Source organism: Tachyglossus aculeatus, chromosome 20, assembly GCF_015852505.1.
Source record: "Tachyglossus aculeatus isolate mTacAcu1 chromosome 20, mTacAcu1.pri, whole genome shotgun sequence".
Lineage (NCBI taxonomy): Eukaryota > Metazoa > Chordata > Mammalia > Monotremata > Tachyglossidae > Tachyglossus > Tachyglossus aculeatus.
The window spans coordinates 12,127,774-12,139,234 of record NC_052085.1 but is presented as its reverse complement, the minus strand read 5'-3'; the positions used below and the strand labels follow the sequence as shown (position 1 = coordinate 12,139,234).

General features: G+C 46.4%; 1 non-coding gene across 1 annotated transcript; it reads left to right on the top strand.

Annotated features, from left to right (window-relative positions):
- Positions 1 to 10,451: 10,451 nt before the first annotated feature.
- LOC119941671 lies at positions 10,452 to 10,589 on the top strand. Its single transcript, XR_005455259.1, has one exon. It is a non-coding gene; the product is annotated as a small nucleolar RNA SNORA7 (small nucleolar RNA).
- Positions 10,590 to 11,461: the final 872 nt, after the last annotated feature.

The window sequence follows — 11,461 nt, the reverse complement described above, 5'->3', positions numbered from 1 at the left end:
ATTACAAGAAGGTTATGCAACAGGGTGGAAGGAATTGCCCAAGCTGTTTCTCCTGTCCTCATGGGGCTGTAACCTTCCCTGTCACCAGGGATAGAAATCTCCTCCTTCTTTTTATTTTTTAAGGAATTTGTTAGGTGCTTACTTTGTGCCAGGCACTGTATTAAGTGCTGTGGTAGAGACAAGTTTGTCAGATTGGACACCTTCTCCTCAGACTTCTCTGACCTCACTCAATCTCCTCCTCCTCCCCTTCCTCTCCTCCTTTTCCTTTTCTGCTTCCTTCTCCTCTTCTGACTTCTCCTCCCCTTTCTCTTCCTCCTCTCCTACGTCCTCCTCTATTTCTCCCCTTTCTCCGTCTCTACTTTCTTCCTCTTTTTCTCCCTCTCCTCTTCTACTTTTTCCCCCTCTTCCTCCTTATTTCTTCTCCTTCACCTCTTCCTCTTCCTTCTCTTCTTTGACTCTCTTCCTCCACTTCCTCTTCTTCCTCATATTTTTTCTCCTCCTCCCTCTCCTCCTCCTCCTTTTTTCTTCTTCCTTCTTTCTCAAATACCCTTGTTCTGTTCCTATTAGATTGTGAGCCCCGGGTTGGGACAGAGACAGAGACAGAACAATTAGTTTCCTCAATCAATCAGTTTGGGGGCCTCTTACACTTTGGCCCTGTTTTGCTTTTTCTTTGTGATTCGCCTGGCATTTCAGGGGCGTATGTCCCTCTTTTCGGTCTCGTGCCTCCTGACCTGCCATCATTTCCCCTGTCCTCTTTAATTGCTGGAACCTGATTTCTTTTCAGAAGCCCAGCGTGTTCTCACACACTTTCCCCCCGTGTCTCTGCCTTATTCTGCAACCACCCTGCCCTCCCTCCCCGCCCTCTCCAGAGAGTTCAGGCAGCAGCTGAGGACTGGCTCCCCAGACTCCGCCATTCGCCCCGTGACAAGATGCGGATCACTTTTGCAGCAAGTTGCATCATGTGATGTCAGGAGTTGAACAAAAACAAAAATAGCTTCCCCTGGGAGAAGCCCAAATGAGACTCAGTGAGACCTGGCCATTATCTCCGGGTTTAGCGAAGAGGGGTTTTTGCCCTTCTAACTCCTCGCCTTCAAAGCCTAATTGAAGGCACATCTCTTCCAGGAGGCCTTCCCTGACTAAGCCCCTCCTTTCCTCTTCTCTCACTCCCTTCTGCATCACACTGACTCGTTTCCTTTGTTATTCCCCGCTCCCAGCCCCACAACCCTTCCATACATATCTGTAATTTATTTATTTATTTTTATGTCTGCCTCCCCCTCCTCTAGAGTGTAAGCTCATGTGGGCAGGGAATGTGTCTGTTTATTGTTCTCTCCCAAGCACTTAGTACAGTGCTCTGCACACAGTAAACACTCAGTGAATATGAATGAATGAAAGAATGAACTCTCCCACTGACTCTCTGGGTAGGCCCCACTCCAGATAAGCCTAATTCTCCCACCACCAAATCTCATACCAGGGAGAAAGTCCACAAAAAAAGGTGTTGGTGAAAATCTCCGCACTCCTTTTTGGCACTCTCTGATACTTTCTGAGGGCTTATTAGTCAGGGAAGACCTCTTGAAGGAGACGTGTCTTCAATAAGGCTTTGAAGCGGAGGAGAGTGATTGTTTCCCTCTGTAATTTCTGCATTCCGAATGGCTGACAGCCCATGGCGTCTTTTCAGCATTCCTTGCGGAGCTGAAGCTCACATAGATGTCTGAACATTAAGCCCTCACCTTGCCTGTAGATTCCTCCTGGGGACTCGTTGGCCATACTGGTATTAAGCACCGCTAAAAAGAGACTCGGTCAGCAAAAATATTTTTAAGTGGCTAAATTATCTAATTGAGTCTTTTAATAGCAACTTCCTCCTCCATTCCCTTTTCCCTGGGAAGATGATGGAACTTGATGGCTTTATGCATTTTTGCCTTCAGCCGGGAAGACATAATTCACATTCTTTGTTTCTCTTCCTAGAGGACATGACAAAGGGGAGCGTGTTTAAATAATTACGTCTAGCCACACCTCTCTCTATCTCACTCCCGGCATTGGGAATCTTGTAATTTTGAACTTAAAGCCATTGAATTGGAGGGCGCTGGGCATGTTGCTGGCGAGGGGCTGGGTGGGGGAAGAGGGCGGAGAGGGGTGCGGAGCAGAGGGACGGTGGAGGATGGAGACGTGGGAAGGGGAAGCAGAAGGCTTCTCTGTTGTATGGATTACATGCAATTTAATAATAATAATGATGGCATTTATTAAGCGCTTACTATGTGCAAAGCACTCCCTGGACTAATACAGCTAGGAACGGCAGGGGCTCTTGGGCAAGAGTGTTGGTGTGAGAGAAGCAGCGTGGCTCAGTGGAAAGAGCCCGGGCTTTGGAGTCAAAGGTCATGGGTTCAAATCCTGGCTCCGCCACTTGTCAGCTGTGTGACTTTGGGAAGGTCACAACTTCTCTGGGCCTCAGTTCCCTCATCTGGAAAATGGGGATGAAGACTGTGAGCCTCCCGTGGGACAGCCTCATCACCTTGTAACCTCCCCAGCACTTAGAACAGTGCTTTGTACATAGTAAGCACTGAATAAATGCTATCATTATTATTATTATTAATAATTATATTACTAGGTTTTCCAGCAAGGCTGAAGTAGAGGGGGGCTGTTGTTTGGGCTCTCCCTTAGGAAGACCCCCACCTAAGACTCCCCCACTCCAAATTAAGGAGGCAGCTGAGAGATGGCCAGCTGTAGAATCACTTTTAAGCCCTCCTTCAACTCACCCCCTCCTGCCTCACCTTACTCATCTACCACAGCCCAGCCCACATGCTTCACCATAGTATTTATTGAGCACTTACTGTATTCAGAGCACTATACTAAGTGCTTGGGAAAGTAGCATGGCTCAGTGGAAAGAGCACAGGCTTGGGAGTCAGAGGTCATGGGTTCTAATCCCGGCTCCACCACTTATCAGCTGTGTGACTTTGGGCAAGTCTCTTCACTTGTCTGTGCCTCAGTTACCTCATCTGGAAAATGGGGATTAAGATTGTGAGACCCACATGGGACAACCTGATCACCTTGTGTCCCCCCAGCACTTGATGCATAGGAAGTGCTTCATTCATTCATTCATTCAACCGTATTTATTGCACGCTTACTGTGTGCAGAGCACTGTACTAAGCACTTGGGAAGTACAAGTTGGCAATATATAGAGACTGTCCCTACCCAAAAGTGGGCTCACAGTCTAGAAGTCTAGAATGATTGCCTTCATTATTATTATAACTTAATAACAACACCTCTTAGTACAGTGTGTGACACATAGTAAATGCTTAATGGCTCCAATGGCTACCGATCAATCTGCGCATCAAGCAGAAACTCCTCACCCTGGGCTTCAAGGCTGTCCATCACCTCGCCCCCTCCTACCTCACCTCCCTTCTCTCCTTCTACTGCCCAGCCCGCACCCTCCGCTCCTCCACCACTAATCTCCTCACTGTACCTCGCTCTCGCCTGTCCCGCCATCGACCCCCGGCCCACGTCATCCCCCGGGCCTGGAATGCCCTCCCTCTGCCCATCCGCCAAGCTAGCTCTCTTCCTCCCTTCAAGGCCCTGCTGAGAGCTCACCTCCTCCAGGAGGCCTTCCCAGACTGAGCCCCTTCTTTCCTCTCCCCCTCGTCCCCCTCTCCATCCCCCCGTCTTACCTCCTTCCCTTCCCCACAGCACCTGTATATATGTATATATGGTTGTACATATTTATTACTCTATTTATTTATTTATTTATTTATTTTACTTGTACATTTCTATCCTACTTATTTTATTTTGTTGGTATGTTTGGTTCTGTTCTCTGTCTCCCCCTTTTAGACTGTGAGCCCACTGTTGGGTAGGGACTGTCTCTATGTGATGCCAATTTGTACTTCCCAAGCGCTTAGTACAGTGCTCTGCACATAGTAAGCGCTCAATAAATACGATTGATTGATTGATTGATTGATTGATTGATTGATTAACAAGTACTGGAATATTATGATTCCCTTCTTCAAAAAATGAGCAGGCACAAATTCGCTTGAGGTGACCTTCGTGTGTAGCAACACATTCTTTTTCAAAGCTATGAGGGGACTGCAATTCCATCTAAATAATGATACAATCATTGTGGCTTTTGGTAAGCGCTTACTATGGACCAAGGGCAGGAGTAGATACAAGATAATCGGATCGGAAACAGTCTTTCTCCCTCATGGGGCTCACAGTCAAAAGAAGAGAGATAACTAGGTATTTAATTCCCATTCTGAGGCACCCAGAAGTGGAATGACTTGTCCGAGGTCACACAGCAGGCAAGGGGCAGAGCGAGGACTACAGTCCGGGTCTCCTGACTGTCAATCCTGCACTCTTTCCACTAGGCTACTCAGCTCAGCCACGCTGTTTCTCTAAACCCTAACCCCATCCTTCGTCATCACCAACGAAATTCACAGAACGACAAGCCTTCCTGACCACAGCCCTAATGCAGAAATGACGTATGAAGCGTCCTACCCCTCCAAAAATCACAAGGGCTCCTCTGTTTCTCACACGTATAAAATCAATATTTAACGTGTAGTCTCATGTCTAAAACCATTGTGGTATTTGGGGACTTTTTTAAAAATGACTTTTTGTTAAAGTGCCCAGCAGCCAAAAGAGAGCATAATCACATTGTCAAAGTCAAAAACAGCAACAAGCCACCGGAGCAATTTTTCCCAGGGAATGCTAGGACACACTTTAACCACCAAACCCATTTGACTCTAGGAACTGACTACAGGAAGGTAGTCATTGTACACGATTAGTTTCCTGTTTGCCGAAAATTGGCAGCAGCACAAAAATACAGGATGAATTTATTAGCCTGCAAGGTCAGTTAATAGAAAGAAAAGACGGTTGATTAGGCCTGCTGGTTTCTTTAATCTAGCCCACCCGTTAAACTTTTTACAAAATGAAAAGCCCCTTTTAACTACTTAATTACTTCTTAATAGTTTCCAGCCGATTCTCCTAGGGCTGGCAATGCTATATAGATTTCAGAGTCTCAGAAGAAACGCTCTCGTGTTTGGAGCATCTGGGAGTCGGAGGATCTGGATTCTAATTCTGACTCTGCCACTCACATATCTGCTTTGTGACCTAGGGGAAGTCACTGAATAATAATGATAGCATTTGTTAAGCACTTACTATGTGCAAAGCACTGTTCTAAGCGCTGGGAAGGTTACAAGGTGATCAGGATGTCCCACGGGAGGCTCACAGTCTTAATCCCCATTTTTCCAGATGAGGTAACTGAGGCCCAGAGAAGTGAAGTGACTTTCCCTAAGTCACACAGCTGACAGTTGGCAGAGCCGAGATTTGAACCCATGACCTCTGACTCCAAAGCCCGTGCTCTTTTCCACTGATCCACTTAACTTCTATATACTGTAGTTACCTCATGGGTAAAATGAGGATTAAGACTGTAAGCCCCTTATGGCTAGTCTGATGATCTTGGATCTACCCCAGTGCTTAGTACAGTGCCTGGCCTATAGTCAGCACTTAAACGCCATCGATAAATAAATAGAGAAATAAGTAGCAGAAAAGGGAAATGGCATATTGCAAGGATGTGTACATAAGTGCTCTGGGACAGAGGTTGTGGGTTCTAATCCTGGCTCCGCCACTTGTCAGCTGTGTGACTTTGGGCAAGTCACTTCACTTCTCTGGGCCTCAGTGACCTCATCTGCAAAATGGGATAAAGACTGTGAGCCCCATGTGGGACAACCTGATTACCTTGTATCCCCCCAGCACTTAGAACAGTGCTTTGCACATAGTAAGCGCTTAACAAATGCCATTATTATTATTATTATTATTACAACAATATAACAGTCACTTTCTCTGCCCACAACGAGCCTACAGTCTAGACAATAATATAAATAAATAAATTACACCTACATACATAAGCGCCGTGGGGCTGGGACGGGAGATGCATAAAGGGAGCAAGTCAAGGCGATGCAAAAGGAAGTAGGAGAAGAGGACAGGGGGATTTAGGGAAGGCCTCTTGGAGCCAACTGTCAGCTGTGTGACTTTGGGCAAGTCACTTCACTTCTCTGGGCCTCAGTTACCTCATCTGTAAAATGGGGATGAAGACTGTGAGCCCCACGTGGGCAACCTGATCACCTTATAGCCTCCCCAGCGCTTAGAACAGTGCTTTGCACATAGTAAGCGTTTAATAAATGCCATTATTATCATTTATTGTGCTCTCCCAAGCATTTAGTATATAACTCTGCAGAGAGTAAGTGCTCCATAAATACCACGGAGGGGTGGAGAGGGATATCTGAACTGGCTGGAAGGCACAGAATCGGAATGGAGTGGGAGCAGGAAGCTGGAGTAGGAATCCCTCCTAGACTGGAAACTCATGGTTGACATTGTGCTGTCCCAGGCGCTTAGTGCAGTGCTCTGCACATAGTGAACACTCGATGATTACCATTGATTGATGGATTGGTGGATGAGCTTACAGTCCCCCATATACAACAGGGATTGGGTCTGACCTGATAAACTTTATCTGCCACAGAGCTTAGAACGGTGCTGGGCAACATACTAAGTACTTAACAATTATTATCGTTAGAAGCAACATCAAGAATGGAGTTGGGGGAATCACAGCTGGGGTTTCGGGCTGCAACAACGATATTCTCGCTGATAACAGGAGCTTGTAAAGATGGTTCCCAGAGCATTATCTATCGTCTTCACGCTTCCAGGAAGAAAATGTTGTGTGTGCTTTCCTAGGGATTTGCTTTGAGGATTTCTGGACTTGTAGTTTGCCCATCCAGAAAGATGAACAGCCTTTAATCCGCTTTAACCCAGAGAGCAAATACACCACTTTCTCCACCAACCTGTATTGGTACATACCAACTCAGATCTGCATATGTAAACGTGCATGTGAGCGGAGTCAGGGACAAGCATTGTTCCCATCCCTGGGTAATCCAACATATGGAAAACATTCAGTTTTCCCTCGCTTGCTTTCGATTCCTACCGGAAATACTTTTTTGTTTTTTTAAATTGTATTCGTTAAAGTGCTTACTATGTTCCGGGCACTGTACTAAGCGCTGGAGTAGATACAAGGTTAGACACAGTCCATGTCCCACATGGACTCCCATTCTTAATCCCCATTTTACAGATGAGGTAACAGAGGCACAGAGAAATGAAGGGACTTGCCCAAGGTCACGCAGCAGACAAGAGGCAGAGCTGGGATCGGAACCCAGGTCCTTCAGGCTCTCAGGCCCATGTTCTATCCATTAGGCCACACTGCTTTTCCCCTTACTGCCTTCTTGTTGTCCGTGTTGGAAATCCAAGGACACCCTCCTCACCCTCAATGTAGCTAGGACCGCTACACAACACATCATCATCATCATCATCATCAATCGTATTTATTGAGCACTTACTGTGTGCAGAGCACTGTACTAAGCGCTTGGGAAGTACAAGTTGGCAACACATAGAGACAGTCCCTACCCAACAGTGGGCTCACAGTCTAAAAGGGAGAGACAGAGAACAAAACCAAACATATTAACAAAATAAAATAAATAGAATAGATATGTACAAGTAAAATAAATAAATAAATAAATAGAGTAATAAATATGTACAAACATATATACATATATACAGGTGCTGTGGGGAAGGGAACACATCTCACACACTCAGCAATGGGGGAATCATTTACTTTCCCATTCTCCCTCCCCCTTAGGTGGTGAGCCCTATACGGGATAGGGACGGTGTCCGACCTGATTAACTTGCATCCACCCCAGAGCTTAGCACGGGGCAATGCTTAGCAAAAATCAATATATTATCAATAATAATAATAATTCTGCTCTACTCCCCCAAGGGCTCAGTACAGTGCCCTGCACTCAGTGCTCGGTAAATGCTATTGATCGATGAATCGATTTCCCTCTTCAGTGGGTCAGCGGTGAAACCACTGAGCTACAGGTTCCGGGAAAACAGGAAGGGCATCTTAGGGGTGGAGAGGCAGAGGGGATGGGGTGGGAGTTCGCCTTTCTCTCATTGCCATGGCAATAAGGGGTGGGGGCCCTTCCAGGCTCAGTATCTGGGACCAGTGCTGCCCTCGGCATCAGACCTTATCCACGCCCTCGCCCTCTGGGAGAAATGCTTTGTGTTTGATCCACTATTAATGCAGCCTTAGGGCAGAGTCAGAAGGAAGCCCCCACCTCCTCCCCCTCAAGCCCCCTGACAGCCCCCCTGTCAGATCCAAGAGCCAAGTGGCACAAGGAGGGACAAAGGAAGCATCCGAAGACCGGCTCTGTTTCTTCTCAGAAGTCTGGGAGCTGCTAAACTGAGCAGTGACACCCCTCAGTCTTTGAGCCCACCAGGCCCTCGTGCTGTCGGTCTTTTATGTTGCAGACGTGGGTAAGGGGGTGCTTCTTTCCCTCCCAAACCTTTGGGGTTCTGCTTCCCAGCAAGCACCAGGGCTCTAATCCCAGCTCTGCCGCTTGTCTGCTGGGCAAGTTATTTTGTTTTTTTAAAATGTTAAGCGCTTGCTATGTGCCAGGCAAGGAGTCCAACCTAATTAGCTGGTATCTACCCCAGTGCTTAGAGCAGTGCTTGGCACATAGTAAGCGCTTTACAAATACCATTGTTATTATTATTACTAAGTGCTGGGGTATATATGTTTGTACATATTTATTACTCTATTTATTTTACTTGTACATATCTATTCTATTTATTTTATTTTGTTAGTATGTTTGGTTTTGTTCTCTGTCTCCCCGTTTTAGACTGTGAGCCCACTGTTGGGTAGGGACTTTATATGTTGCCAACTTGTACTTCCCAAGTGCTTAGTACAGTGCTCTGCACACAGTAAGCGCTCAATAAATACAATTGATGATGATGGATGATGGGTAGATACCAGCTAATCAGGTTGGACATAGCCCGTGTCTCACCTGGGGCTCACTGTCTTCATCCCCCATTTTGCAGATGAGGTCACTGAGGCCCAGAGAAGCGAAGTGACTTGCCCAAGGCCCCACAGCCGACAAGTGGTGGATTGGGGATCAGAACCCAGCTCCTTCTGACTCCCGGGCCCGTGCTCTAGCTACTAGGTCACCCTGCTCGTTTCACTTCTCTCTGCCTCAGTTACCTCAGTGGGAAGACGGGGATTAAGATTTTGAGCCCTGTGTGGAACAGGGACTGCGTCTGACCCAATTATCTTGGATCTATCCCAGCGCTTGGTACAGTGCCTGGCTTAGAGTAAGCACTTTGCAACTCCCGTAAAATAAAAAGGCACCGGTTCATCCACACTGACGCCAACTGGGGTAACTGTGACTGAGTAGTCCCAGTCACTCCCACAGGAGAAAACCAACACACACGCACAGGCTCCAAAGCCTGACCTTCCATCTTTAATACCTTACACACTTACCTTTTCCACAACTTCTAGCAGCCACGGGTGTTTACCTCTTTGAGGTTTTTCAACTCTGCCCTCATAAAGCACTTTCTTTATTATCTCTGCCTTTTTCAATGGAGCAGCCAGTTTAATAGGAGCCGACAAGAACAGAACACTTTGTCCTAAGTGAAACCCTACCAAAGAACGCACGATTACAACATTGTCCTCATCATTATCACTTTCTGGGATTACCGAGTTCCTGCTGGGTAGGTTTTTCCAATGGATTGCTTAACCCTTTTGGACCACGAAGGGTGTGTTTTCACAGCAGGTTTTACCTCACGATATAGGACGGTTTTGTTCCCTCAAAATGCAGCCGTGTCACCGGCGGTTGGGTCGGTATGCTTCCCCTTGGACCATGTGCTCCATGCTAGATTGTAAACTCATCTCTAGACTGTAAGCTCGTTATTGACAGGGAACGTATCTACCAAGTCTGTTGCATTGTACTCTCCCAAGCGCATAGCACAATGCTCTGCACACAGTAGGTACTCAGTAAATATGCTTGATTGATTAAATGGGAGGGCAAAGGTTCCTTTTGGGCAGGGAATGTATCTACCACTTCTGTTGTATTGTACTCTGCCAAGCGCTTAGTACAGCGCTGTGCACACAGGCACTTAATACGACCGATTGATAAATATCTTTGATTGATTGCTTACATTATTACTTACATTAGTAAGGAAGGGCAAAAGCTTATTGTGGGCAGGGAATGCACCTATCAACTCTGATATATATACCAGATAGATAGATAGATAGATAGAGAAGCAGTGTGGCACAGTGGAAAGAGTGCAGGCTTGGGAGTCAGAGGTCATGGGTTCGAATTCTGCCTCCCCCACATGTCTGCTGTGTGACCTTAGGCAAGTCACTTCACTTCTCTGTGCCTCAGTTCCCTCATCTGTAAAATGGGGATTAAGACTGTGAGCCCCACATGGGACAACCTTATCTCCTTGTGTTCCCCCTAACGCTTAGAACAGTGCTTTGCACATAGTAAGCGCTTAACAAATACCAACATTATTATTATTATTATAGATAGATAGATAGATATAGATATAGATAGATAGATACAGATATATTGTAGTCTTCCTAGCCCCTCTCAAGGTTGCACCTGGAGAGTTTTCAGTCCCCTACCAGTCTCAACTACAGGAGGGAGAGACTAGCAGAGGTCTACCCATTCCATTCCTAGCTTGGGCAGTGGCTAGCGAGTGGAAGGCAACCAGCTACAAGTCAAAACTCACCTGTGCTGGGCAGCAGTCGCACAGGAGAGAATCGAGGGCAGAGACTCAAGTTTACTGAGTTGAGTAGCAACTCAGTTTAGAAACGTTTAGTACACATTTAGTAGAAGCACAAGTTTACAGAAGCAGCGTGGCTCAGTGGAAAGAGCACGGGCTTTGGAGTCAGAGGTCATGGGTTCGAATGCTGACTCCGCCACGTGTCTGGTGCGTGACCGTGGGCAAGTCACCCAGCTTCTCTGAGCCTCAGTTACCTCATCTGTAAAATGGGGATTAAGACTGTGAGCCCCACATGGGACAACTTGATCACCTCGTATCCCCCCCCAGCGCTTAGAACAGTGCTGTGCACATAGTAAGCATTTAACAAATGCCATTATTATTATTATTATTACTGCACGGAAGGTGGCAATGGTAAACCAATTCTGTATTTTTACCAAGAAAACTCCATGGATATAGTGCCAGAATGATTGCAGATAGAGGGGGAGCGGTCAGGGAGAGATGTGGCCAGGACGTCGCTGTGGGTAGGAGTTGACTCAACAGCATAAGATGAGGCAGAACTCTTCCAAGCACTTAGTACAGTGGCCTGCACACAGTAAGCACTCAATAAATACGATCGTTTGATTGATTTAAAGAAGCATTTTAAGGACCCATTAAAAAAGAGTTTCAGAAATGTCACATCCCTGCTGATACGTCGATCCTGCAATGCTGTGATGTGATGGACGTTGCTCTGATGCTAGTAGTTTGACTAGTTCCATGACCACGTTGGCTACAATCCTGTCTTGCCAATTAACATTAAACAGAACCATAGAATGTGAGAGTCATTGCAAGTACCCATAGATACAAGCCTATACTCACACCCCCACATTAA